At 55.5% G+C, this 22,507-nt stretch overlaps 52 non-coding genes across 52 annotated transcripts; 10 read left to right on the top strand and 42 right to left on the bottom strand.

Annotated features, from left to right (window-relative positions):
- Positions 1 to 91: 91 nt before the first annotated feature.
- On the bottom strand, positions 92 to 163 carry Trnae-uuc (transfer RNA glutamic acid (anticodon UUC)). The gene has a single exon. It is a non-coding gene; the product is annotated as a tRNA-Glu (tRNA).
- A 303-nt stretch (positions 164 to 466) lies between these two features.
- On the bottom strand, positions 467 to 539 carry Trnam-cau (transfer RNA methionine (anticodon CAU)). Its single transcript has one exon. It is a non-coding gene; the product is annotated as a tRNA-Met (tRNA).
- A 382-nt stretch (positions 540 to 921) lies between these two features.
- Positions 922 to 992, bottom strand: Trnag-gcc (transfer RNA glycine (anticodon GCC)). The gene has a single exon. It is a non-coding gene; the product is annotated as a tRNA-Gly (tRNA).
- Positions 993 to 1,315: 323 nt separating this feature from the next.
- Positions 1,316 to 1,387, top strand: Trnag-ucc (transfer RNA glycine (anticodon UCC)). Its single transcript has one exon. It is a non-coding gene; the product is annotated as a tRNA-Gly (tRNA).
- A 612-nt stretch (positions 1,388 to 1,999) lies between these two features.
- On the bottom strand, positions 2,000 to 2,073 carry Trnai-aau (transfer RNA isoleucine (anticodon AAU)). The gene has a single exon. It is a non-coding gene; the product is annotated as a tRNA-Ile (tRNA).
- A 198-nt stretch (positions 2,074 to 2,271) lies between these two features.
- Positions 2,272 to 2,343, bottom strand: Trnae-uuc (transfer RNA glutamic acid (anticodon UUC)). The gene has a single exon. It is a non-coding gene; the product is annotated as a tRNA-Glu (tRNA).
- Positions 2,344 to 2,646: 303 nt separating this feature from the next.
- Trnam-cau (transfer RNA methionine (anticodon CAU)) lies at positions 2,647 to 2,719 on the bottom strand. The gene has a single exon. It is a non-coding gene; the product is annotated as a tRNA-Met (tRNA).
- Positions 2,720 to 3,101: 382 nt separating this feature from the next.
- Trnag-gcc (transfer RNA glycine (anticodon GCC)) lies at positions 3,102 to 3,172 on the bottom strand. Its single transcript has one exon. It is a non-coding gene; the product is annotated as a tRNA-Gly (tRNA).
- A 323-nt stretch (positions 3,173 to 3,495) lies between these two features.
- Trnag-ucc (transfer RNA glycine (anticodon UCC)) lies at positions 3,496 to 3,567 on the top strand. The gene has a single exon. It is a non-coding gene; the product is annotated as a tRNA-Gly (tRNA).
- Positions 3,568 to 4,179: 612 nt separating this feature from the next.
- Positions 4,180 to 4,253, bottom strand: Trnai-aau (transfer RNA isoleucine (anticodon AAU)). Its single transcript has one exon. It is a non-coding gene; the product is annotated as a tRNA-Ile (tRNA).
- A 198-nt stretch (positions 4,254 to 4,451) lies between these two features.
- Trnae-uuc (transfer RNA glutamic acid (anticodon UUC)) lies at positions 4,452 to 4,523 on the bottom strand. Its single transcript has one exon. It is a non-coding gene; the product is annotated as a tRNA-Glu (tRNA).
- Positions 4,524 to 4,826: 303 nt separating this feature from the next.
- Positions 4,827 to 4,899, bottom strand: Trnam-cau (transfer RNA methionine (anticodon CAU)). Its single transcript has one exon. It is a non-coding gene; the product is annotated as a tRNA-Met (tRNA).
- A 382-nt stretch (positions 4,900 to 5,281) lies between these two features.
- Positions 5,282 to 5,352, bottom strand: Trnag-gcc (transfer RNA glycine (anticodon GCC)). Its single transcript has one exon. It is a non-coding gene; the product is annotated as a tRNA-Gly (tRNA).
- A 323-nt stretch (positions 5,353 to 5,675) lies between these two features.
- On the top strand, positions 5,676 to 5,747 carry Trnag-ucc (transfer RNA glycine (anticodon UCC)). Its single transcript has one exon. It is a non-coding gene; the product is annotated as a tRNA-Gly (tRNA).
- Positions 5,748 to 6,359: 612 nt separating this feature from the next.
- Positions 6,360 to 6,433, bottom strand: Trnai-aau (transfer RNA isoleucine (anticodon AAU)). Its single transcript has one exon. It is a non-coding gene; the product is annotated as a tRNA-Ile (tRNA).
- A 198-nt stretch (positions 6,434 to 6,631) lies between these two features.
- On the bottom strand, positions 6,632 to 6,703 carry Trnae-uuc (transfer RNA glutamic acid (anticodon UUC)). Its single transcript has one exon. It is a non-coding gene; the product is annotated as a tRNA-Glu (tRNA).
- Positions 6,704 to 7,006: 303 nt separating this feature from the next.
- On the bottom strand, positions 7,007 to 7,079 carry Trnam-cau (transfer RNA methionine (anticodon CAU)). Its single transcript has one exon. It is a non-coding gene; the product is annotated as a tRNA-Met (tRNA).
- Positions 7,080 to 7,461: 382 nt separating this feature from the next.
- On the bottom strand, positions 7,462 to 7,532 carry Trnag-gcc (transfer RNA glycine (anticodon GCC)). Its single transcript has one exon. It is a non-coding gene; the product is annotated as a tRNA-Gly (tRNA).
- A 323-nt stretch (positions 7,533 to 7,855) lies between these two features.
- Positions 7,856 to 7,927, top strand: Trnag-ucc (transfer RNA glycine (anticodon UCC)). Its single transcript has one exon. It is a non-coding gene; the product is annotated as a tRNA-Gly (tRNA).
- Positions 7,928 to 8,539: 612 nt separating this feature from the next.
- Positions 8,540 to 8,613, bottom strand: Trnai-aau (transfer RNA isoleucine (anticodon AAU)). Its single transcript has one exon. It is a non-coding gene; the product is annotated as a tRNA-Ile (tRNA).
- Positions 8,614 to 8,811: 198 nt separating this feature from the next.
- Positions 8,812 to 8,883, bottom strand: Trnae-uuc (transfer RNA glutamic acid (anticodon UUC)). The gene has a single exon. It is a non-coding gene; the product is annotated as a tRNA-Glu (tRNA).
- Positions 8,884 to 9,186: 303 nt separating this feature from the next.
- On the bottom strand, positions 9,187 to 9,259 carry Trnam-cau (transfer RNA methionine (anticodon CAU)). Its single transcript has one exon. It is a non-coding gene; the product is annotated as a tRNA-Met (tRNA).
- A 382-nt stretch (positions 9,260 to 9,641) lies between these two features.
- On the bottom strand, positions 9,642 to 9,712 carry Trnag-gcc (transfer RNA glycine (anticodon GCC)). Its single transcript has one exon. It is a non-coding gene; the product is annotated as a tRNA-Gly (tRNA).
- A 323-nt stretch (positions 9,713 to 10,035) lies between these two features.
- On the top strand, positions 10,036 to 10,107 carry Trnag-ucc (transfer RNA glycine (anticodon UCC)). Its single transcript has one exon. It is a non-coding gene; the product is annotated as a tRNA-Gly (tRNA).
- Positions 10,108 to 10,719: 612 nt separating this feature from the next.
- On the bottom strand, positions 10,720 to 10,793 carry Trnai-aau (transfer RNA isoleucine (anticodon AAU)). Its single transcript has one exon. It is a non-coding gene; the product is annotated as a tRNA-Ile (tRNA).
- A 198-nt stretch (positions 10,794 to 10,991) lies between these two features.
- Trnae-uuc (transfer RNA glutamic acid (anticodon UUC)) lies at positions 10,992 to 11,063 on the bottom strand. The gene has a single exon. It is a non-coding gene; the product is annotated as a tRNA-Glu (tRNA).
- Positions 11,064 to 11,366: 303 nt separating this feature from the next.
- Trnam-cau (transfer RNA methionine (anticodon CAU)) lies at positions 11,367 to 11,439 on the bottom strand. Its single transcript has one exon. It is a non-coding gene; the product is annotated as a tRNA-Met (tRNA).
- A 382-nt stretch (positions 11,440 to 11,821) lies between these two features.
- On the bottom strand, positions 11,822 to 11,892 carry Trnag-gcc (transfer RNA glycine (anticodon GCC)). The gene has a single exon. It is a non-coding gene; the product is annotated as a tRNA-Gly (tRNA).
- A 323-nt stretch (positions 11,893 to 12,215) lies between these two features.
- On the top strand, positions 12,216 to 12,287 carry Trnag-ucc (transfer RNA glycine (anticodon UCC)). The gene has a single exon. It is a non-coding gene; the product is annotated as a tRNA-Gly (tRNA).
- Positions 12,288 to 12,899: 612 nt separating this feature from the next.
- Positions 12,900 to 12,973, bottom strand: Trnai-aau (transfer RNA isoleucine (anticodon AAU)). The gene has a single exon. It is a non-coding gene; the product is annotated as a tRNA-Ile (tRNA).
- Positions 12,974 to 13,171: 198 nt separating this feature from the next.
- Trnae-uuc (transfer RNA glutamic acid (anticodon UUC)) lies at positions 13,172 to 13,243 on the bottom strand. The gene has a single exon. It is a non-coding gene; the product is annotated as a tRNA-Glu (tRNA).
- Positions 13,244 to 13,546: 303 nt separating this feature from the next.
- On the bottom strand, positions 13,547 to 13,619 carry Trnam-cau (transfer RNA methionine (anticodon CAU)). The gene has a single exon. It is a non-coding gene; the product is annotated as a tRNA-Met (tRNA).
- Positions 13,620 to 14,001: 382 nt separating this feature from the next.
- Trnag-gcc (transfer RNA glycine (anticodon GCC)) lies at positions 14,002 to 14,072 on the bottom strand. The gene has a single exon. It is a non-coding gene; the product is annotated as a tRNA-Gly (tRNA).
- Positions 14,073 to 14,395: 323 nt separating this feature from the next.
- Trnag-ucc (transfer RNA glycine (anticodon UCC)) lies at positions 14,396 to 14,467 on the top strand. Its single transcript has one exon. It is a non-coding gene; the product is annotated as a tRNA-Gly (tRNA).
- A 612-nt stretch (positions 14,468 to 15,079) lies between these two features.
- Positions 15,080 to 15,153, bottom strand: Trnai-aau (transfer RNA isoleucine (anticodon AAU)). The gene has a single exon. It is a non-coding gene; the product is annotated as a tRNA-Ile (tRNA).
- Positions 15,154 to 15,351: 198 nt separating this feature from the next.
- Positions 15,352 to 15,423, bottom strand: Trnae-uuc (transfer RNA glutamic acid (anticodon UUC)). Its single transcript has one exon. It is a non-coding gene; the product is annotated as a tRNA-Glu (tRNA).
- A 303-nt stretch (positions 15,424 to 15,726) lies between these two features.
- On the bottom strand, positions 15,727 to 15,799 carry Trnam-cau (transfer RNA methionine (anticodon CAU)). The gene has a single exon. It is a non-coding gene; the product is annotated as a tRNA-Met (tRNA).
- Positions 15,800 to 16,181: 382 nt separating this feature from the next.
- On the bottom strand, positions 16,182 to 16,252 carry Trnag-gcc (transfer RNA glycine (anticodon GCC)). The gene has a single exon. It is a non-coding gene; the product is annotated as a tRNA-Gly (tRNA).
- Positions 16,253 to 16,575: 323 nt separating this feature from the next.
- Trnag-ucc (transfer RNA glycine (anticodon UCC)) lies at positions 16,576 to 16,647 on the top strand. Its single transcript has one exon. It is a non-coding gene; the product is annotated as a tRNA-Gly (tRNA).
- A 556-nt stretch (positions 16,648 to 17,203) lies between these two features.
- Positions 17,204 to 17,277, bottom strand: Trnai-aau (transfer RNA isoleucine (anticodon AAU)). The gene has a single exon. It is a non-coding gene; the product is annotated as a tRNA-Ile (tRNA).
- Positions 17,278 to 17,475: 198 nt separating this feature from the next.
- Positions 17,476 to 17,547, bottom strand: Trnae-uuc (transfer RNA glutamic acid (anticodon UUC)). Its single transcript has one exon. It is a non-coding gene; the product is annotated as a tRNA-Glu (tRNA).
- Positions 17,548 to 17,850: 303 nt separating this feature from the next.
- On the bottom strand, positions 17,851 to 17,923 carry Trnam-cau (transfer RNA methionine (anticodon CAU)). The gene has a single exon. It is a non-coding gene; the product is annotated as a tRNA-Met (tRNA).
- A 382-nt stretch (positions 17,924 to 18,305) lies between these two features.
- On the bottom strand, positions 18,306 to 18,376 carry Trnag-gcc (transfer RNA glycine (anticodon GCC)). The gene has a single exon. It is a non-coding gene; the product is annotated as a tRNA-Gly (tRNA).
- A 323-nt stretch (positions 18,377 to 18,699) lies between these two features.
- On the top strand, positions 18,700 to 18,771 carry Trnag-ucc (transfer RNA glycine (anticodon UCC)). Its single transcript has one exon. It is a non-coding gene; the product is annotated as a tRNA-Gly (tRNA).
- Positions 18,772 to 19,327: 556 nt separating this feature from the next.
- Trnai-aau (transfer RNA isoleucine (anticodon AAU)) lies at positions 19,328 to 19,401 on the bottom strand. Its single transcript has one exon. It is a non-coding gene; the product is annotated as a tRNA-Ile (tRNA).
- A 198-nt stretch (positions 19,402 to 19,599) lies between these two features.
- Positions 19,600 to 19,671, bottom strand: Trnae-uuc (transfer RNA glutamic acid (anticodon UUC)). Its single transcript has one exon. It is a non-coding gene; the product is annotated as a tRNA-Glu (tRNA).
- A 303-nt stretch (positions 19,672 to 19,974) lies between these two features.
- Positions 19,975 to 20,047, bottom strand: Trnam-cau (transfer RNA methionine (anticodon CAU)). The gene has a single exon. It is a non-coding gene; the product is annotated as a tRNA-Met (tRNA).
- Positions 20,048 to 20,429: 382 nt separating this feature from the next.
- Trnag-gcc (transfer RNA glycine (anticodon GCC)) lies at positions 20,430 to 20,500 on the bottom strand. The gene has a single exon. It is a non-coding gene; the product is annotated as a tRNA-Gly (tRNA).
- A 323-nt stretch (positions 20,501 to 20,823) lies between these two features.
- Positions 20,824 to 20,895, top strand: Trnag-ucc (transfer RNA glycine (anticodon UCC)). Its single transcript has one exon. It is a non-coding gene; the product is annotated as a tRNA-Gly (tRNA).
- Positions 20,896 to 21,507: 612 nt separating this feature from the next.
- Positions 21,508 to 21,581, bottom strand: Trnai-aau (transfer RNA isoleucine (anticodon AAU)). The gene has a single exon. It is a non-coding gene; the product is annotated as a tRNA-Ile (tRNA).
- A 198-nt stretch (positions 21,582 to 21,779) lies between these two features.
- Trnae-uuc (transfer RNA glutamic acid (anticodon UUC)) lies at positions 21,780 to 21,851 on the bottom strand. Its single transcript has one exon. It is a non-coding gene; the product is annotated as a tRNA-Glu (tRNA).
- Positions 21,852 to 22,154: 303 nt separating this feature from the next.
- Trnam-cau (transfer RNA methionine (anticodon CAU)) lies at positions 22,155 to 22,227 on the bottom strand. The gene has a single exon. It is a non-coding gene; the product is annotated as a tRNA-Met (tRNA).
- Between the last annotated feature and the right edge of the window lie 280 nt (positions 22,228 to 22,507).

Raw genomic sequence — 22,507 nt, 5'->3', positions numbered from 1 at the left:
GGTCATGAAACAGTAGCTGAATTGCGAACAGGACGGGAAACGGCAGCACGCACAGCTGAAACTTGAGACGATTCGTGTGGAAAAAATTCCGTTCCGGTACCGGGAATCGAACCCGGGCCTCCTGGGTGAAAGCCAGGTATCCTAGCCACTAGACCACACCGGAGTTCGGCGTTCGTTGGACGGATCGGATGGTCTCTCGCACATTTCGTGCCGAGTCCCGCGTCGGCACCCTTCTCTCTTTGCGAGCGTCTTTGCGCATACTGACTGGCAAGGCGCGCACCTCAAAAGTCTCAGAGCAATGCATTTGGCTTCTTGCTCTACTGGGAGAAGAGGAAAAGGAAAGCTGTAAGTATCAATAACAGGAAGTAAACATTTTCTCGCTGAAGCGTTGAAACGTTGTGGATAACAAACAAGAAATAAGTTCGAGCACTAGCGACAGCACCACCGTGACTCACAGAAAATTAAATGCCCCGGGTGAGAATCGAACTCACGACCTTAAAATTATGAGACTTACGCGCTGCCTACTGCGCTACCGAGGCAGGGGGACGGGGGGAGACCGCTGGTCCTGGAATCTGGGTAAGCAGCGTACCCAATGTTAGACGCAGAGATACACTACTTCGTGGTTAACGCGTTCTGTTGCTACACGTGCATTGCCGGCCCAGTTGATTGCGGTGTTGCTGCAGCTTTTGCAACCATAGGCAGCACTCCCCGTCGTTCAAGTTCAATGCCTCGGAGGCACCTGGACACAGCAACTTGTGAGGCCAGGCCGACGCCAGTCCGTAGAACATGACGCGAGCGTCCGAGTGGGGAACCGCGCGTGCTGCGTTCTCGTTTCTTCTCAAGGGAATCCCGCTATACATTCTTGTGGATCGTGCATCTCAAGCGCGCAAGTCACACGGCACCGCGGGAAAAGCAAAATGATGCATCGGCCGGGAATCTAACCCGGGCCGCCCGCGTGGCAGGCGAGCATTCTACCACTGAACCACCGATGCTCAGCTAGTTCACAGCTTCCTGGTGCTTTCCGCTGCAGACGTCTGAGGGGAAAGTGGGACTGCCGTCCAGCGCCGTCGCATCCTCTCGAGAGAATGCTACAGACGCTGAATCCTGCACTGCACTGCTTAAAAATGATCGTCTAAGTACTCTTGCGGCGCACGCACGCGACGACTCTTGCCAAAGGACGCGAAATGTGCGTAGAGACGCTGCCTGGATGAGCTCGCCTACCCCGTAACGCGCCTACAGCTACGACCACCTTCAGGCGCCGCTGACAGGCGGGAAGCAGACACAGCGCGGCTCGCGAGGCGCGGAAGGCAACTGTGCGGTGGTGGTGTAATGGTCAGCATAGTTGCCTTCCAAGCAGTTGATCCGGGGTCGATTCCCGGCCACCGCAGCAGGCTTTTACTTTTGCGTATAAGTACTTTTGCCACGCGTCCTTAAATTAATGTTTCTTTCCCCATCTTACTCGCTGCAGGCCACCCTATAGCGTGTGCGTCGATTCCCCTTGAGTCTCGACTTGTCTCGACTTTGCTCAGCTGACGCGAGAGCTGACGCTCTCCAGTCGGCCTATATCAACACGACAAGCACGAGAAACGACTGAGAGAGGCAAGGAGAGGCGAGGCGGTGGACACACAGCACGCCGCTTCATTACACGGTGGCGTCTCCCTGACTGAATCGGGCTGCAGCTGCGAAAAGAAAGGAGAAAGACAAATAGGAAGCAAAATTGCCAACAGTACCCTGCGTTCCCATGCGGTCACCCGCCCAAGCACTGACAGGGGCCAAAGTTGTTACACGTCGGCAATCGGACATTTTCTTTGGTTTTCTCTTTGCCGTATCAGAACCAGCGTATTCAACATATTGTGGCCATTGCCGAGCGAATGCTGTAGCGCTTGCCGACAAGTCGGGTTCGGATCCTCTGTCAACGTCCACGCAGGGCGATGATCTTTTGGCCATCACACTCGCCAGCTGAAATCGGCGCTGCCTTTTCGTAGTAGTAAAAGCGTACTGGCCCGTGGGGGGATCGAACCCACGACCTTCGCGTTATTAGCACGACGCTCTAACCAACTGAGCTAACGGGCCTCGACGCGGACGGTTGCTCAGCCCTACGCTGGAAACACGTGGCATGAAGCCACACGCCACTTCTAGGGTCACTGTGTGCCTGCTCCGCTCGTCCATGTTCTGCTGGCGGTCATGAAACAGTAGCTGAATTGCGAACAGGACGGGAAACGGCAGCACGCACAGCTGAAACTTGAGACGATTCGTGTGGAAAAAATTCCGTTCCGGTACCGGGAATCGAACCCGGGCCTCCTGGGTGAAAGCCAGGTATCCTAGCCACTAGACCACACCGGAGTTCGGCGTTCGTTGGACGGATCGGATGGTCTCTCGCACATTTCGTGCCGAGTCCCGCGTCGGCACCCTTCTCTCTTTGCGAGCGTCTTTGCGCATACTGACTGGCAAGGCGCGCACCTCAAAAGTCTCAGAGCAATGCATTTGGCTTCTTGCTCTACTGGGAGAAGAGGAAAAGGAAAGCTGTAAGTATCAATAACAGGAAGTAAACATTTTCTCGCTGAAGCGTTGAAACGTTGTGGATAACAAACAAGAAATAAGTTCGAGCACTAGCGACAGCACCACCGTGACTCACAGAAAATTAAATGCCCCGGGTGAGAATCGAACTCACGACCTTAAAATTATGAGACTTACGCGCTGCCTACTGCGCTACCGAGGCAGGGGGACGGGGGGAGACCGCTGGTCCTGGAATCTGGGTAAGCAGCGTACCCAATGTTAGACGCAGAGATACACTACTTCGTGGTTAACGCGTTCTGTTGCTACACGTGCATTGCCGGCCCAGTTGATTGCGGTGTTGCTGCAGCTTTTGCAACCATAGGCAGCACTCCCCGTCGTTCAAGTTCAATGCCTCGGAGGCACCTGGACACAGCAACTTGTGAGGCCAGGCCGACGCCAGTCCGTAGAACATGACGCGAGCGTCCGAGTGGGGAACCGCGCGTGCTGCGTTCTCGTTTCTTCTCAAGGGAATCCCGCTATACATTCTTGTGGATCGTGCATCTCAAGCGCGCAAGTCACACGGCACCGCGGGAAAAGCAAAATGATGCATCGGCCGGGAATCTAACCCGGGCCGCCCGCGTGGCAGGCGAGCATTCTACCACTGAACCACCGATGCTCAGCTAGTTCACAGCTTCCTGGTGCTTTCCGCTGCAGACGTCTGAGGGGAAAGTGGGACTGCCGTCCAGCGCCGTCGCATCCTCTCGAGAGAATGCTACAGACGCTGAATCCTGCACTGCACTGCTTAAAAATGATCGTCTAAGTACTCTTGCGGCGCACGCACGCGACGACTCTTGCCAAAGGACGCGAAATGTGCGTAGAGACGCTGCCTGGATGAGCTCGCCTACCCCGTAACGCGCCTACAGCTACGACCACCTTCAGGCGCCGCTGACAGGCGGGAAGCAGACACAGCGCGGCTCGCGAGGCGCGGAAGGCAACTGTGCGGTGGTGGTGTAATGGTCAGCATAGTTGCCTTCCAAGCAGTTGATCCGGGGTCGATTCCCGGCCACCGCAGCAGGCTTTTACTTTTGCGTATAAGTACTTTTGCCACGCGTCCTTAAATTAATGTTTCTTTCCCCATCTTACTCGCTGCAGGCCACCCTATAGCGTGTGCGTCGATTCCCCTTGAGTCTCGACTTGTCTCGACTTTGCTCAGCTGACGCGAGAGCTGACGCTCTCCAGTCGGCCTATATCAACACGACAAGCACGAGAAACGACTGAGAGAGGCAAGGAGAGGCGAGGCGGTGGACACACAGCACGCCGCTTCATTACACGGTGGCGTCTCCCTGACTGAATCGGGCTGCAGCTGCGAAAAGAAAGGAGAAAGACAAATAGGAAGCAAAATTGCCAACAGTACCCTGCGTTCCCATGCGGTCACCCGCCCAAGCACTGACAGGGGCCAAAGTTGTTACACGTCGGCAATCGGACATTTTCTTTGGTTTTCTCTTTGCCGTATCAGAACCAGCGTATTCAACATATTGTGGCCATTGCCGAGCGAATGCTGTAGCGCTTGCCGACAAGTCGGGTTCGGATCCTCTGTCAACGTCCACGCAGGGCGATGATCTTTTGGCCATCACACTCGCCAGCTGAAATCGGCGCTGCCTTTTCGTAGTAGTAAAAGCGTACTGGCCCGTGGGGGGATCGAACCCACGACCTTCGCGTTATTAGCACGACGCTCTAACCAACTGAGCTAACGGGCCTCGACGCGGACGGTTGCTCAGCCCTACGCTGGAAACACGTGGCATGAAGCCACACGCCACTTCTAGGGTCACTGTGTGCCTGCTCCGCTCGTCCATGTTCTGCTGGCGGTCATGAAACAGTAGCTGAATTGCGAACAGGACGGGAAACGGCAGCACGCACAGCTGAAACTTGAGACGATTCGTGTGGAAAAAATTCCGTTCCGGTACCGGGAATCGAACCCGGGCCTCCTGGGTGAAAGCCAGGTATCCTAGCCACTAGACCACACCGGAGTTCGGCGTTCGTTGGACGGATCGGATGGTCTCTCGCACATTTCGTGCCGAGTCCCGCGTCGGCACCCTTCTCTCTTTGCGAGCGTCTTTGCGCATACTGACTGGCAAGGCGCGCACCTCAAAAGTCTCAGAGCAATGCATTTGGCTTCTTGCTCTACTGGGAGAAGAGGAAAAGGAAAGCTGTAAGTATCAATAACAGGAAGTAAACATTTTCTCGCTGAAGCGTTGAAACGTTGTGGATAACAAACAAGAAATAAGTTCGAGCACTAGCGACAGCACCACCGTGACTCACAGAAAATTAAATGCCCCGGGTGAGAATCGAACTCACGACCTTAAAATTATGAGACTTACGCGCTGCCTACTGCGCTACCGAGGCAGGGGGACGGGGGGAGACCGCTGGTCCTGGAATCTGGGTAAGCAGCGTACCCAATGTTAGACGCAGAGATACACTACTTCGTGGTTAACGCGTTCTGTTGCTACACGTGCATTGCCGGCCCAGTTGATTGCGGTGTTGCTGCAGCTTTTGCAACCATAGGCAGCACTCCCCGTCGTTCAAGTTCAATGCCTCGGAGGCACCTGGACACAGCAACTTGTGAGGCCAGGCCGACGCCAGTCCGTAGAACATGACGCGAGCGTCCGAGTGGGGAACCGCGCGTGCTGCGTTCTCGTTTCTTCTCAAGGGAATCCCGCTATACATTCTTGTGGATCGTGCATCTCAAGCGCGCAAGTCACACGGCACCGCGGGAAAAGCAAAATGATGCATCGGCCGGGAATCTAACCCGGGCCGCCCGCGTGGCAGGCGAGCATTCTACCACTGAACCACCGATGCTCAGCTAGTTCACAGCTTCCTGGTGCTTTCCGCTGCAGACGTCTGAGGGGAAAGTGGGACTGCCGTCCAGCGCCGTCGCATCCTCTCGAGAGAATGCTACAGACGCTGAATCCTGCACTGCACTGCTTAAAAATGATCGTCTAAGTACTCTTGCGGCGCACGCACGCGACGACTCTTGCCAAAGGACGCGAAATGTGCGTAGAGACGCTGCCTGGATGAGCTCGCCTACCCCGTAACGCGCCTACAGCTACGACCACCTTCAGGCGCCGCTGACAGGCGGGAAGCAGACACAGCGCGGCTCGCGAGGCGCGGAAGGCAACTGTGCGGTGGTGGTGTAATGGTCAGCATAGTTGCCTTCCAAGCAGTTGATCCGGGGTCGATTCCCGGCCACCGCAGCAGGCTTTTACTTTTGCGTATAAGTACTTTTGCCACGCGTCCTTAAATTAATGTTTCTTTCCCCATCTTACTCGCTGCAGGCCACCCTATAGCGTGTGCGTCGATTCCCCTTGAGTCTCGACTTGTCTCGACTTTGCTCAGCTGACGCGAGAGCTGACGCTCTCCAGTCGGCCTATATCAACACGACAAGCACGAGAAACGACTGAGAGAGGCAAGGAGAGGCGAGGCGGTGGACACACAGCACGCCGCTTCATTACACGGTGGCGTCTCCCTGACTGAATCGGGCTGCAGCTGCGAAAAGAAAGGAGAAAGACAAATAGGAAGCAAAATTGCCAACAGTACCCTGCGTTCCCATGCGGTCACCCGCCCAAGCACTGACAGGGGCCAAAGTTGTTACACGTCGGCAATCGGACATTTTCTTTCGTTTTCTCTTTGCCGTATCAGAACCAGCGTATTCAACATATTGTGGCCATTGCCGAGCGAATGCTGTAGCGCTTGCCGACAAGTCGGGTTCGGATCCTCTGTCAACGTCCACGCAGGGCGATGATCTTTTGGCCATCACACTCGCCAGCTGAAATCGGCGCTGCCTTTTCGTAGTAGTAAAAGCGTACTGGCCCGTGGGGGGATCGAACCCACGACCTTCGCGTTATTAGCACGACGCTCTAACCAACTGAGCTAACGGGCCTCGACGCGGACGGTTGCTCAGCCCTACGCTGGAAACACGTGGCATGAAGCCACACGCCACTTCTAGGGTCACTGTGTGCCTGCTCCGCTCGTCCATGTTCTGCTGGCGGTCATGAAACAGTAGCTGAATTGCGAACAGGACGGGAAACGGCAGCACGCACAGCTGAAACTTGAGACGATTCGTGTGGAAAAAATTCCGTTCCGGTACCGGGAATCGAACCCGGGCCTCCTGGGTGAAAGCCAGGTATCCTAGCCACTAGACCACACCGGAGTTCGGCGTTCGTTGGACGGATCGGATGGTCTCTCGCACATTTCGTGCCGAGTCCCGCGTCGGCACCCTTCTCTCTTTGCGAGCGTCTTTGCGCATACTGACTGGCAAGGCGCGCACCTCAAAAGTCTCAGAGCAATGCATTTGGCTTCTTGCTCTACTGGGAGAAGAGGAAAAGGAAAGCTGTAAGTATCAATAACAGGAAGTAAACATTTTCTCGCTGAAGCGTTGAAACGATGTGGATAACAAACAAGAAATAAGTTCGAGCACTAGCGACAGCACCACCGTGACTCACAGAAAATTAAATGCCCCGGGTGAGAATCGAACTCACGACCTTAAAATTATGAGACTTACGCGCTGCCTACTGCGCTACCGAGGCAGGGGGACGGGGGGAGACCGCTGGTCCTGGAATCTGGGTAAGCAGCGTACCCGATGTTAGACGCAGAGATACACTACTTCGTGGTTAACGCGTTCTGTTGCTACACGTGCATTGCCGGCCCAGTTGATTGCGGTGTTGCTGCAGCTTTTGCAACCATAGGCAGCACTCCCCGTCGTTCAAGTTCAATGCCTCGGAGGCACCTGGACACAGCAACTTGTGAGGCCAGGCCGACGCCAGTCCGTAGAACATGACGCGAGCGTCCGAGTGGGGAACCGCGCGTGCTGCGTTCTCGTTTCTTCTCAAGGGAATCCCGCTATACATTCTTGTGGATCGTGCATCTCAAGCGCGCAAGTCACACGGCACCGCGGGAAAAGCAAAATGATGCATCGGCCGGGAATCTAACCCGGGCCGCCCGCGTGGCAGGCGAGCATTCTACCACTGAACCACCGATGCTCAGCTAGTTCACAGCTTCCTGGTGCTTTCCGCTGCAGACGTCTGAGGGGAAAGTGGGACTGCCGTCCAGCGCCGTCGCATCCTCTCGAGAGAATGCTACAGACGCTGAATCCTGCACTGCACTGCTTAAAAATGATCGTCTAAGTACTCTTGCGGCGCACGCACGCGACGACTCTTGCCAAAGGACGCGAAATGTGCGTAGAGACGCTGCCTGGATGAGCTCGCCTACCCCGTAACGCGCCTACAGCTACGACCACCTTCAGGCGCCGCTGACAGGCGGGAAGCAGACACAGCGCGGCTCGCGAGGCGCGGAAGGCAACTGTGCGGTGGTGGTGTAATGGTCAGCATAGTTGCCTTCCAAGCAGTTGATCCGGGGTCGATTCCCGGCCACCGCAGCAGGCTTTTACTTTTGCGTATAAGTACTTTTGCCACGCGTCCTTAAATTAATGTTTCTTTCCCCATCTTACTCGCTGCAGGCCACCCTATAGCGTGTGCGTCGATTCCCCTTGAGTCTCGACTTGTCTCGACTTTGCTCAGCTGACGCGAGAGCTGACGCTCTCCAGTCGGCCTATATCAACACGACAAGCACGAGAAACGACTGAGAGAGGCAAGGAGAGGCGAGGCGGTGGACACACAGCACGCCGCTTCATTACACGGTGGCGTCTCCCTGACTGAATCGGGCTGCAGCTGCGAAAAGAAAGGAGAAAGACAAATAGGAAGCAAAATTGCCAACAGTACCCTGCGTTCCCATGCGGTCACCCGCCCAAGCACTGACAGGGGCCAAAGTTGTTACACGTCGGCAATCGGACATTTTCTTTCGTTTTCTCTTTGCCGTATCAGAACCAGCGTATTCAACATATTGTGGCCATTGCCGAGCGAATGCTGTAGCGCTTGCCGACAAGTCGGGTTCGGATCCTCTGTCAACGTCCACGCAGGGCGATGATCTTTTGGCCATCACACTCGCCAGCTGAAATCGGCGCTGCCTTTTCGTAGTAGTAAAAGCGTACTGGCCCGTGGGGGGATCGAACCCACGACCTTCGCGTTATTAGCACGACGCTCTAACCAACTGAGCTAACGGGCCTCGACGCGGACGGTTGCTCAGCCCTACGCTGGAAACACGTGGCATGAAGCCACACGCCACTTCTAGGGTCACTGTGTGCCTGCTCCGCTCGTCCATGTTCTGCTGGCGGTCATGAAACAGTAGCTGAATTGCGAACAGGACGGGAAACGGCAGCACGCACAGCTGAAACTTGAGACGATTCGTGTGGAAAAAATTCCGTTCCGGTACCGGGAATCGAACCCGGGCCTCCTGGGTGAAAGCCAGGTATCCTAGCCACTAGACCACACCGGAGTTCGGCGTTCGTTGGACGGATCGGATGGTCTCTCGCACATTTCGTGCCGAGTCCCGCGTCGGCACCCTTCTCTCTTTGCGAGCGTCTTTGCGCATACTGACTGGCAAGGCGCGCACCTCAAAAGTCTCAGAGCAATGCATTTGGCTTCTTGCTCTACTGGGAGAAGAGGAAAAGGAAAGCTGTAAGTATCAATAACAGGAAGTAAACATTTTCTCGCTGAAGCGTTGAAACGTTGTGGATAACAAACAAGAAATAAGTTCGAGCACTAGCGACAGCACCACCGTGACTCACAGAAAATTAAATGCCCCGGGTGAGAATCGAACTCACGACCTTAAAATTATGAGACTTACGCGCTGCCTACTGCGCTACCGAGGCAGGGGGACGGGGTGAGACCGCTGGTCCTGGAATCTGGGTAAGCAGCGTACCCAATGTTAGACGCAGAGATACACTACTTCGTGGTTAACGCGTTCTGTTGCTACACGTGCATTGCCGGCCCAGTTGATTGCGGTGTTGCTGCAGCTTTTGCAACCATAGGCAGCACTCCCCGTCGTTCAAGTTCAATGCCTCGGAGGCACCTGGACACAGCAACTTGTGAGGCCAGGCCGACGCCAGTCCGTAGAACATGACGCGAGCGTCCGAGTGGGGAACCGCGCGTGCTGCGTTCTCGTTTCTTCTCAAGGGAATCCCGCTATACATTCTTGTGGATCGTGCATCTCAAGCGCGCAAGTCACACGGCACCGCGGGAAAAGCAAAATGATGCATCGGCCGGGAATCTAACCCGGGCCGCCCGCGTGGCAGGCGAGCATTCTACCACTGAACCACCGATGCTCAGCTAGTTCACAGCTTCCTGGTGCTTTCCGCTGCAGACGTCTGAGGGGAAAGTGGGACTGCCGTCCAGCGCCGTCGCATCCTCTCGAGAGAATGCTACAGACGCTGAATCCTGCACTGCACTGCTTAAAAATGATCGTCTAAGTACTCTTGCGGCGCACGCACGCGACGACTCTTGCCAAAGGACGCGAAATGTGCGTAGAGACGCTGCCTGGATGAGCTCGCCTACCCCGTAACGCGCCTACAGCTACGACCACCTTCAGGCGCCGCTGACAGGCGGGAAGCAGACACAGCGCGGCTCGCGAGGCGCGGAAGGCAACTGTGCGGTGGTGGTGTAATGGTCAGCATAGTTGCCTTCCAAGCAGTTGATCCGGGTTCGATTCCCGGCCACCGCAGCAGGCTTTTACTTTTGCGTATAAGTACTTTTGCCACGCGTCCTTAAATTAATGTTTCTTTCCCCATCTTACTCGCTGCAGGCCACCCTATAGCGTGTGCGTCGATTCCCCTTGAGTCTCGACTTGTCTCGACTTTGCTCAGCTGACGCGAGAGCTGACGCTCTCCAGTCGGCCTATATCAACACGACAAGCACGAGAAACGACTGAGAGAGGCAAGGAGAGGCGAGGCGGTGGACACACAGCACGCCGCTTCATTACACGGTGGCGTCTCCCTGACTGAATCGGGCTGCAGCTGCGAAAAGAAAGGAGAAAGACAAATAGGAAGCAAAATTGCCAACAGTACCCTGCGTTCCCATGCGGTCACCCGCCCAAGCACTGACAGGGGCCAAAGTTGTTACACGTCGGCAATCGGACATTTTCTTTGGTTTTCTCTTTGCCGTATCAGAACCAGCGTATTCAACATATTGTGGCCATTGCCGAGCGAATGCTGTAGCGCTTGCCGACAAGTCGGGTTCGGATCCTCTGTCAACGTCCACGCAGGGCGATGATCTTTTGGCCATCACACTCGCCAGCTGAAATCGGCGCTGCCTTTTCGTAGTAGTAAAAGCGTACTGGCCCGTGGGGGGATCGAACCCACGACCTTCGCGTTATTAGCACGACGCTCTAACCAACTGAGCTAACGGGCCTCGACGCGGACGGTTGCTCAGCCCTACGCTGGAAACACGTGGCATGAAGCCACACGCCACTTCTAGGGTCACTGTGTGCCTGCTCCGCTCGTCCATGTTCTGCTGGCGGTCATGAAACAGTAGCTGAATTGCGAACAGGACGGGAAACGGCAGCACGCACAGCTGAAACTTGAGACGATTCGTGTGGAAAAAATTCCGTTCCGGTACCGGGAATCGAACCCGGGCCTCCTGGGTGAAAGCCAGGTATCCTAGCCACTAGACCACACCGGAGTTCGGCGTTCGTTGGACGGATCGGATGGTCTCTCGCACATTTCGTGCCGAGTCCCGCGTCGGCACCCTTCTCTCTTTGCGAGCGTCTTTGCGCATACTGACTGGCAAGGCGCGCACCTCAAAAGTCTCAGAGCAATGCATTTGGCTTCTTGCTCTACTGGGAGAAGAGGAAAAGGAAAGCTGTAAGTATCAATAACAGGAAGTAAACATTTTCTCGCTGAAGCGTTGAAACGTTGTGGATAACAAACAAGAAATAAGTTCGAGCACTAGCGACAGCACCACCGTGACTCACAGAAAATTAAATGCCCCGGGTGAGAATCGAACTCACGACCTTAAAATTATGAGACTTACGCGCTGCCTACTGCGCTACCGAGGCAGGGGGACGGGGGGAGACCGCTGGTCCTGGAATCTGGGTAAGCAGCGTACCCAATGTTAGACGCAGAGATACACTACTTCGTGGTTAACGCGTTCTGTTGCTACACGTGCATTGCCGGCCTAGTTGATTGCGGTGTTGCTGCAGCTTTTGCAACCATAGGCAGCACTCCCCGTCGTTCAAGTTCAATGCCTCGGAGGCACCTGGACACAGCAACTTGTGAGGCCAGGCCGACGCCAGTCCGTAGAACATGACGCGAGCGTCCGAGTGGGGAACCGCGCGTGCTGCGTTCTCGTTTCTTCTCAAGGGAATCCCGCTATACATTCTTGTGGATCGTGCATCTCAAGCGCGCAAGTCACACGGCACCGCGGGAAAAGCAAAATGATGCATCGGCCGGGAATCGAACCCGGGCCGCCCGCGTGGCAGGCGAGCATTCTACCACTGAACCACCGATGCTCAGCTAGTTCACAGCTTCCTGGTGCTTTCCGCTGCAGACGTCTGAGGGGAAAGTGGGACTGCCGTCCAGCGCCGTCGCATCCTCTCGAGAGAATGCTACAGACGCTGAATCCTGCACTGCACTGCTTAAAAATGATCGTCTAAGTACTCTTGCGGCGCACGCACGCGACGACTCTTGCCAAAGGACGCGAAATGTGCGTAGAGACGCTGCCTGGATGAGCTCGCCTACCCCGTAACGCGCCTACAGCTACGACCACCTTCAGGCGCCGCTGACAGGCGGGAAGCAGACACAGCGCGGCTCGCGAGGCGCGGAAGGCAACTGTGCGGTGGTGGTGTAATGGTCAGCATAGTTGCCTTCCAAGCAGTTGATCCGGGTTCGATTCCCGGCCACCGCAGCAGGCTTTTACTTTTGCGTATAAGTACTTTTGCCACGCGTCCTTAAATTAATGTTTCTTTCCCCATCTTACTCGCTGCAGGCCACCCTATAGCGTGTGCGTCGATTCCCCTTGAGTCTCGACTTGTCTCGACTTTGCTCAGCTGACGCGAGAGCTGACGCTCTCCAGTCGGCCTATATCAACACGACAAGCACGAGAAACGACTGAGAGAGGCAAGGAGAGGCGAGGCGGTGGACACACAGCACGCCGCTTCATTACACGGTGGCGTCTCCCTGACTGAATCGGGCTGCAGCTGCGAAAAGAAAGGAGAAAGACAAATAGGAAGCAAAATTGCCAACAGTACCCTGCGTTCCCATGCGGTCACCCGCCCAAGCACTGACAGGGGCCAAAGTTGTTACACGTCGGCAATCGGACATTTTCTTTGGTTTTCTCTTTGCCGTATCAGAACCAGCGTATTCAACATATTGTGGCCATTGCCGAGCGAATGCTGTAGCGCTTGCCGACAAGTCGGGTTCGGATCCTCTGTCAACGTCCACGCAGGGCGATGATCTTTTGGCCATCACACTCGCCAGCTGAAATCGGCGCTGCCTTTTCGTAGTAGTAAAAGCGTACTGGCCCGTGGGGGGATCGAACCCACGACCTTCGCGTTATTAGCACGACGCTCTAACCAACTGAGCTAACGGGCCTCGACGCGGACGGTTGCTCAGCCCTACGCTGGAAACACGTGGCATGAAGCCACACGCCACTTCTAGGGTCACTGTGTGCCTGCTCCGCTCGTCCATGTTCTGCTGGCGGTCATGAAACAGTAGCTGAATTGCGAACAGGACGGGAAACGGCAGCACGCACAGCTGAAACTTGAGACGATTCGTGTGGAAAAAATTCCGTTCCGGTACCGGGAATCGAACCCGGGCCTCCTGGGTGAAAGCCAGGTATCCTAGCCACTAGACCACACCGGAGTTCGGCGTTCGTTGGACGGATCGGATGGTCTCTCGCACATTTCGTGCCGAGTCCCGCGTCGGCACCCTTCTCTCTTTGCGAGCGTCTTTGCGCATACTGACTGGCAAGGCGCGCACCTCAAAAGTCTCAGAGCAATGCATTTGGCTTCTTGCTCTACTGGGAGAAGAGGAAAAGGAAAGCTGTAAGTATCAATAACAGGAAGTAAACATTTTCTCGCTGAAGCGTTGAAACGTTGTGGATAACAAACAAGAAATAAGTTCGAGCACTAGCGACAGCACCACCGTGACTCACAGAAAATTAAATGCCCCGGGTGAGAATCGAACTCACGACCTTAAAATTATGAGACTTACGCGCTGCCTACTGCGCTACCGAGGCAGGGGGACGGGGGGAGACCGCTGGTCCTGGAATCTGGGTAAGCAGCGTACCCAATGTTAGACGCAGAGATACACTACTTCGTGGTTAACGCGTTCTGTTGCTACACGTGCATTGCCGGCCCAGTTGATTGCGGTGTTGCTGCAGCTTTTGCAACCATAGGCAGCACTCCCCGTCGTTCAAGTTCAATGCCTCGGAGGCACCTGGACACAGCAACTTGTGAGGCCAGGCCGACGCCAGTCCGTAGAACATGACGCGAGCGTCCGAGTGGGGAACCGCGCGTGCTGCGTTCTCGTTTCTTCTCAAGGGAATCCCGCTATACATTCTTGTGGATCGTGCATCTCAAGCGCGCAAGTCACACGGCACCGCGGGAAAAGCAAAATGATGCATCGGCCGGGAATCGAACCCGGGCCGCCCGCGTGGCAGGCGAGCATTCTACCACTGAACCACCGATGCTCAGCTAGTTCACAGCTTCCTGGTGCTTTCCGCTGCAGACGTCTGAGGGGAAAGTGGGACTGCCGTCCAGCGCCGTCGCATCCTCTCGAGAGAATGCTACAGACGCTGAATCCTGCACTGCACTGCTTAAAAATGATCGTCTAAGTACTCTTGCGGCGCACGCACGCGACGACTCTTGCCAAAGGACGCGAAATGTGCGTAGAGACGCTGCCTGGATGAGCTCGCCTACCCCGTAACGCGCCTACAGCTACGACCACCTTCAGGCGCCGCTGACAGGCGGGAAGCAGACACAGCGCGGCTCGCGAGGCGCGGAAGGCAACTGTGCGGTGGTGGTGTAATGGTCAGCATAGTTGCCTTCCAAGCAGTTGATCCGGGTTCGATTCCCGGCCACCGCAGCAGGCTTTTACTTTTGCGTATAAGTACTTTTGCCACGCGTCCTTAAATTAATGTTTCTTTCCCCATCTTACTCGCTGCAGGCCACCCTATAGCGTGTGCGTCGATTCCCCTTGAGTCTCGACTTGTCTCGACTTTGCTCAGCTGACGCGAGAGCTGACGCTCTCCAGTCGGCCTATATCAACACGACAAGCACGAGAAACGACTGAGAGAGGCAAGGAGAGGCGAGGCGGTGGACACACAGCACGCCGCTTCATTACACGGTGGCGTCTCCCTGACTGAATCGGGCTGCAGCTGCGAAAAGAAAGGAGAAAGACAAATAGGAAGCAAAATTGCCAACAGTACCCTGCGTTCCCATGCGGTCACCCGCCCAAGCACTGACAGGGGCCAAAGTTGTTACACGTCGGCAATCGGACATTTTCTTTGGTTTTCTCTTTGCCGTATCAGAACCAGCGTATTCAACATATTGTGGCCATTGCCGAGCGAATGCTGTAGCGCTTGCCGACAAGTCGGGTTCGGATCCTCTGTCAACGTCCACGCAGGGCGATGATCTTTTGGCCATCACACTCGCCAGCTGAAATCGGCGCTGCCTTTTCGTAGTAGTAAAAGCGTACTGGCCCGTGGGGGGATCGAACCCACGACCTTCGCGTTATTAGCACGACGCTCTAACCAACTGAGCTAACGGGCCTCGACGCGGACGGTTGCTCAGCCCTACGCTGGAAACACGTGGCATGAAGCCACACGCCACTTCTAGGGTCACTGTGTGCCTGCTCCGCTCGTCCATGTTCTGCTGGCGGTCATGAAACAGTAGCTGAATTGCGAACAGGACGGGAAACGGCAGCACGCACAGCTGAAACTTGAGACGATTCGTGTGGAAAAAATTCCGTTCCGGTACCGGGAATCGAACCCGGGCCTCCTGGGTGAAAGCCAGGTATCCTAGCCACTAGACCACACCGGAGTTCGGCGTTCGTTGGACGGATCGGATGGTCTCTCGCACATTTCGTGCCGAGTCCCGCGTCGGCACCCTTCTCTCTTTGCGAGCGTCTTTGCGCATACTGACTGGCAAGGCGCGCACCTCAAAAGTCTCAGAGCAATGCATTTGGCTTCTTGCTCTACTGGGAGAAGAGGAAAAGGAAAGCTGTAAGTATCAATAACAGGAAGTAAACATTTTCTCGCTGAAGCGTTGAAACGTTGTGGATAACAAACAAGAAATAAGTTCGAGCACTAGTGACAGCACCACCGTGACTCACAGAAAATTAAATGCCCCGGGTGAGAATCGAACTCACGACCTTAAAATTATGAGACTTACGCGCTGCCTACTGCGCTACCGAGGCAGGGGGACGGGGTGAGACCGCTGGTCCTGGAATCTGGGTAAGCAGCGTACCCAATGTTAGACGCAGAGATACACTACTTCGTGGTTAACGCGTTCTGTTGCTACACGTGCATTGCCGGCCCAGTTGATTGCGGTGTTGCTGCAGCTTTTGCAACCATAGGCAGCACTCCCCGTCGTTCAAGTTCAATGCCTCGGAGGCACCTGGACACAGCAACTTGTGAGGCCAGGCCGACGCCAGTCCGTAGAACATGACGCGAGCGTCCGAGTGGGGAACCGCGCGTGCTGCGTTCTCGTTTCTTCTCAAGGGAATCCCGCTATACATTCTTGTGGATCGTGCATCTCAAGCGCGCAAGTCACACGGCACCGCGGGAAAAGCAAAATGATGCATCGGCCGGGAATCGAACCCGGGCCGCCCGCGTGGCAGGCGAGCATTCTACCACTGAACCACCGATGCTCAGCTAGTTCACAGCTTCCTGGTGCTTTCCGCTGCAGACGTCTGAGGGGAAAGTGGGACTGCCGTCCAGCGCCGTCGCATCCTCTCGAGAGAATGCTACAGACGCTGAATCCTGCACTGCACTGCTTAAAAATGATCGTCTAAGTACTCTTGCGGCGCACGCACGCGACGACTCTTGCCAAAGGACGCGAAATGTGCGTAGAGACGCTGCCTGGATGAGCTCGCCTACCCCGTAACGCGCCTACAGCTACGACCACCTTCAGGCGCCGCTGACAGGCGGGAAGCAGACACAGCGCGGCTCGCGAGGCGCGGAAGGCAACTGTGCGGTGGTGGTGTAATGGTCAGCATAGTTGCCTTCCAAGCAGTTGATCCGGGTTCGATTCCCGGCCACCGCAGCAGGCTTTTACTTTTGCGTATAAGTACTTTTGCCACGCGTCCTTAAATTAATGTTTCTTTCCCCATCTTACTCGACTTTGCTCAGCTGACGCGAGAGCTGACGCTCTCCAGTCGGCCTATATCAACACGACAAGCACGAGAAACGACTGAGAGAGGCAAGGAGAGGCGAGGCGGTGGACACACAGCACGCCGCTTCATTACACGGTGGCGTCTCCCTGACTGAATCGGGCTGCAGCTGCGAAAAGAAAGGAGAAAGACAAATAGGAAGCAAAATTGCCAACAGTACCCTGCGTTCCCATGCGGTCACCCGCCCAAGCACTGACAGGGGCCAAAGTTGTTACACGTCGGCAATCGGACATTTTCTTTGGTTTTCTCTTTGCCGTATCAGAACCAGCGTATTCAACATATTGTGGCCATTGCCGAGCGAATGCTGTAGCGCTTGCCGACAAGTCGGGTTCGGATCCTCTGTCAACGTCCACGCAGGGCGATGATCTTTTGGCCATCACACTCGCCAGCTGAAATCGGCGCTGCCTTTTCGTAGTAGTAAAAGCGTACTGGCCCGTGGGGGGATCGAACCCACGACCTTCGCGTTATTAGCACGACGCTCTAACCAACTGAGCTAACGGGCCTCGACGCGGACGGTTGCTCAGCCCTACGCTGGAAACACGTGGCATGAAGCCACACGCCACTTCTAGGGTCACTGTGTGCCTGCTCCGCTCGTCCATGTTCTGCTGGCGGTCATGAAACAGTAGCTGAATTGCGAACAGGACGGGAAACGGCAGCACGCACAGCTGAAACTTGAGACGATTCGTGTGGAAAAAATTCCGTTCCGGTACCGGGAATCGAACCCGGGCCTCCTGGGTGAAAGCCAGGTATCCTAGCCACTAGACCACACCGGAGTTCGGCGTTCGTTGGACGGATCGGATGGTCTCTCGCACATTTCGTGCCGAGTCCCGCGTCGGCACCCTTCTCTCTTTGCGAGCGTCTTTGCGCATACTGACTGGCAAGGCGCGCACCTCAAAAGTCTCAGAGCAATGCATTTGGCTTCTTGCTCTACTGGGAGAAGAGGAAAAGGAAAGCTGTAAGTATCAATAACAGGAAGTAAACATTTTCTCGCTGAAGCGTTGAAACGTTGTGGATAACAAACAAGAAATAAGTTCGAGCACTAGCGACAGCACCACCGTGACTCACAGAAAATTAAATGCCCCGGGTGAGAATCGAACTCACGACCTTAAAATTATGAGACTTACGCGCTGCCTACTGCGCTACCGAGGCAGGGGGACGGGGGGAGACCGCTGGTCCTGGAATCTGGGTAAGCAGCGTACCCAATGTTAGACGCAGAGATACACTACTTCGTGGTTAACGCGTTCTGTTGCTACACGTGCATTGCCGGCCCAGTTGATTGCGGTGTTGCTGCAGCTTTTGCAACCATAGGCAGCACTCCCCGTCGTTCAAGTTCAATGCCTCGGAGGCACCTGGACACAGCAACTTGTGAGGCCAGGCCGACGCCAGTCCGTAGAACATGACGCGAGCGTCCGAGTGGGGAACCGCGCGTGCTGCGTTCTCGTTTCTTCTCAAGGGAATCCCGCTATACATTCTTGTGGATCGTGCATCTCAAGCGCGCAAGTCACACGGCACCGCGGGAAAAGCAAAATGATGCATCGGCCGGGAATCGAACCCGGGCCGCCCGCGTGGCAGGCGAGCATTCTACCACTGAACCACCGATGCTCAGCTAGTTCACAGCTTCCTGGTGCTTTCCGCTGCAGACGTCTGAGGGGAAAGTGGGACTGCCGTCCAGCGCCGTCGCATCCTCTCGAGAGAATGCTACAGACGCTGAATCCTGCACTGCACTGCTTAAAAATGATCGTCTAAGTACTCTTGCGGCGCACGCACGCGACGACTCTTGCCAAAGGACGCGAAATGTGCGTAGAGACGCTGCCTGGATGAGCTCGCCTACCCCGTAACGCGCCTACAGCTACGACCACCTTCAGGCGCCGCTGACAGGCGGGAAGCAGACACAGCGCGGCTCGCGAGGCGCGGAAGGCAACTGTGCGGTGGTGGTGTAATGGTCAGCATAGTTGCCTTCCAAGCAGTTGATCCGGGTTCGATTCCCGGCCACCGCAGCAGGCTTTTACTTTTGCGTATAAGTACTTTTGCCACGCGTCCTTAAATTAATGTTTCTTTCCCCATCTTACTCGACTTTGCTCAGCTGACGCGAGAGCTGACGCTCTCCAGTCGGCCTATATCAACACGACAAGCACGAGAAACGACTGAGAGAGGCAAGGAGAGGCGAGGCGGTGGACACACAGCACGCCGCTTCATTACACGGTGGCGTCTCCCTGACTGAATCGGGCTGCAGCTGCGAAAAGAAAGGAGAAAGACAAATAGGAAGCAAAATTGCCAACAGTACCCTGCGTTCCCATGCGGTCACCCGCCCAAGCACTGACAGGGGCCAAAGTTGTTACACGTCGGCAATCGGACATTTTCTTTGGTTTTCTCTTTGCCGTATCAGAACCAGCGTATTCAACATATTGTGGCCATTGCCGAGCGAATGCTGTAGCGCTTGCCGACAAGTCGGGTTCGGATCCTCTGTCAACGTCCACGCAGGGCGATGATCTTTTGGCCATCACACTCGCCAGCTGAAATCGGCGCTGCCTTTTCGTAGTAGTAAAAGCGTACTGGCCCGTGGGGGGATCGAACCCACGACCTTCGCGTTATTAGCACGACGCTCTAACCAACTGAGCTAACGGGCCTCGACGCGGACGGTTGCTCAGCCCTACGCTGGAAACACGTGGCATGAAGCCACACGCCACTTCTAGGGTCACTGTGTGCCTGCTCCGCTCGTCCATGTTCTGCTGGCGGTCATGAAACAGTAGCTGAATTGCGAACAGGACGGGAAACGGCAGCACGCACAGCTGAAACTTGAGACGATTCGTGTGGAAAAAATTCCGTTCCGGTACCGGGAATCGAACCCGGGCCTCCTGGGTGAAAGCCAGGTATCCTAGCCACTAGACCACACCGGAGTTCGGCGTTCGTTGGACGGATCGGATGGTCTCTCGCACATTTCGTGCCGAGTCCCGCGTCGGCACCCTTCTCTCTTTGCGAGCGTCTTTGCGCATACTGACTGGCAAGGCGCGCACCTCAAAAGTCTCAGAGCAATGCATTTGGCTTCTTGCTCTACTGGGAGAAGAGGAAAAGGAAAGCTGTAAGTATCAATAACAGGAAGTAAACATTTTCTCGCTGAAGCGTTGAAACGTTGTGGATAACAAACAAGAAATAAGTTCGAGCACTAGCGACAGCACCACCGTGACTCACAGAAAATTAAATGCCCCGGGTGAGAATCGAACTCACGACCTTAAAATTATGAGACTTACGCGCTGCCTACTGCGCTACCGAGGCAGGGGGACGGGGGGAGACCGCTGGTCCTGGAATCTGGGTAAGCAGCGTACCCAATGTTAGACGCAGAGATACACTACTTCGTGGTTAACGCGTTCTGTTGCTACACGTGCATTGCCGGCCCAGTTGATTGCGGTGTTGCTGCAGCTTTTGCAACCATAGGCAGCACTCCCCGTCGTTCAAGTTCAATGCCTCGGAGGCACCTGGACACAGCAACTTGTGAGGCCAGGCCGACGCCAGTCCGTAGAACATGACGCGAGCGTCCGAGTGGGGAACCGCGCGTGCTGCGTTCTCGTTTCTTCTCAAGGGAATCCCGCTATACATTCTTGTGGATCGTGCATCTCAAGCGCGCAAGTCACACGGCACCGCGGGAAAAGCAAAATGATGCATCGGCCGGGAATCGAACCCGGGCCGCCCGCGTGGCAGGCGAGCATTCTACCACTGAACCACCGATGCTCAGCTAGTTCACAGCTTCCTGGTGCTTTCCGCTGCAGACGTCTGAGGGGAAAGTGGGACTGCCGTCCAGCGCCGTCGCATCCTCTCGAGAGAATGCTACAGACGCTGAATCCTGCACTGCACTGCTTAAAAATGATCGTCTAAGTACTCTTGCGGCGCACGCACGCGACGACTCTTGCCAAAGGACGCGAAATGTGCGTAGAGACGCTGCCTGGATGAGCTCGCCTACCCCGTAACGCGCCTACAGCTACGACCACCTTCAGGCGCCGCTGACAGGCGGGAAGCAGACACAGCGCGGCTCGCGAGGCGCGGAAGGCAACTGTGCGGTGGTGGTGTAATGGTCAGCATAGTTGCCTTCCAAGCAGTTGATCCGGGTTCGATTCCCGGCCACCGCAGCAGGCTTTTACTTTTGCGTATAAGTACTTTTGCCACGCGTCCTTAAATTAATGTTTCTTTCCCCATCTTACTCGCTGCAGGCCACCCTATAGCGTGTGCGTCGATTCCCCTTGAGTCTCGACTTGTCTCGACTTTGCTCAGCTGACGCGAGAGCTGACGCTCTCCAGTCGGCCTATATCAACACGACAAGCACGAGAAACGACTGAGAGAGGCAAGGAGAGGCGAGGCGGTGGACACACAGCACGCCGCTTCATTACACGGTGGCGTCTCCCTGACTGAATCGGGCTGCAGCTGCGAAAAGAAAGGAGAAAGACAAATAGGAAGCAAAATTGCCAACAGTACCCTGCGTTCCCATGCGGTCACCCGCCCAAGCACTGACAGGGGCCAAAGTTGTTACACGTCGGCAATCGGACATTTTCTTTGGTTTTCTCTTTGCCGTATCAGAACCAGCGTATTCAACATATTGTGGCCATTGCCGAGCGAATGCTGTAGCGCTTGCCGACAAGTCGGGTTCGGATCCTCTGTCAACGTCCACGCAGGGCGATGATCTTTTGGCCATCACACTCGCCAGCTGAAATCGGCGCTGCCTTTTCGTAGTAGTAAAAGCGTACTGGCCCGTGGGGGGATCGAACCCACGACCTTCGCGTTATTAGCACGACGCTCTAACCAACTGAGCTAACGGGCCTCGACGCGGACGGTTGCTCAGCCCTACGCTGGAAACACGTGGCATGAAGCCACACGCCACTTCTAGGGTCACTGTGTGCCTGCTCCGCTCGTCCATGTTCTGCTGGCGGTCATGAAACAGTAGCTGAATTGCGAACAGGACGGGAAACGGCAGCACGCACAGCTGAAACTTGAGACGATTCGTGTGGAAAAAATTCCGTTCCGGTACCGGGAATCGAACCCGGGCCTCCTGGGTGAAAGCCAGGTATCCTAGCCACTAGACCACACCGGAGTTCGGCGTTCGTTGGACGGATCGGATGGTCTCTCGCACATTTCGTGCCGAGTCCCGCGTCGGCACCCTTCTCTCTTTGCGAGCGTCTTTGCGCATACTGACTGGCAAGGCGCGCACCTCAAAAGTCTCAGAGCAATGCATTTGGCTTCTTGCTCTACTGGGAGAAGAGGAAAAGGAAAGCTGTAAGTATCAATAACAGGAAGTAAACATTTTCTCGCTGAAGCGTTGAAACGTTGTGGATAACAAACAAGAAATAAGTTCGAGCACTAGCGACAGCACCACCGTGACTCACAGAAAATTAAATGCCCCGGGTGAGAATCGAACTCACGACCTTAAAATTATGAGACTTACGCGCTGCCTACTGCGCTACCGAGGCAGGGGGACGGGGGGAGACCGCTGGTCCTGGAATCTGGGTAAGCAGCGTACCCAATGTTAGACGCAGAGATACACTACTTCGTGGTTAACGCGTTCTGTTGCTACACGTGCATTGCCGGCCCAGTTGATTGCGGTGTTGCTGCAGCTTTTGCAACCATAGGCAGCACTCCCCGTCGTTCAAGTTCAATGCCTCGGAGGCACCTGGACACAGCAACTTGTGAGGCCAGGCCGACGCCAGTCCGTAGAACATGACGCGAGCGTCCGAGTGGGGAACCGCGCGT

The sequence above is a fragment of the Schistocerca cancellata genome, unplaced genomic scaffold (assembly GCF_023864275.1).
Source record: "Schistocerca cancellata isolate TAMUIC-IGC-003103 unplaced genomic scaffold, iqSchCanc2.1 HiC_scaffold_641, whole genome shotgun sequence".
NCBI classification, from domain to species: domain Eukaryota; kingdom Metazoa; phylum Arthropoda; class Insecta; order Orthoptera; family Acrididae; genus Schistocerca; species Schistocerca cancellata.
Note: the sequence above shows the minus strand (reverse complement) of the source record. Positions and strands in the feature narration are given on the sequence as shown.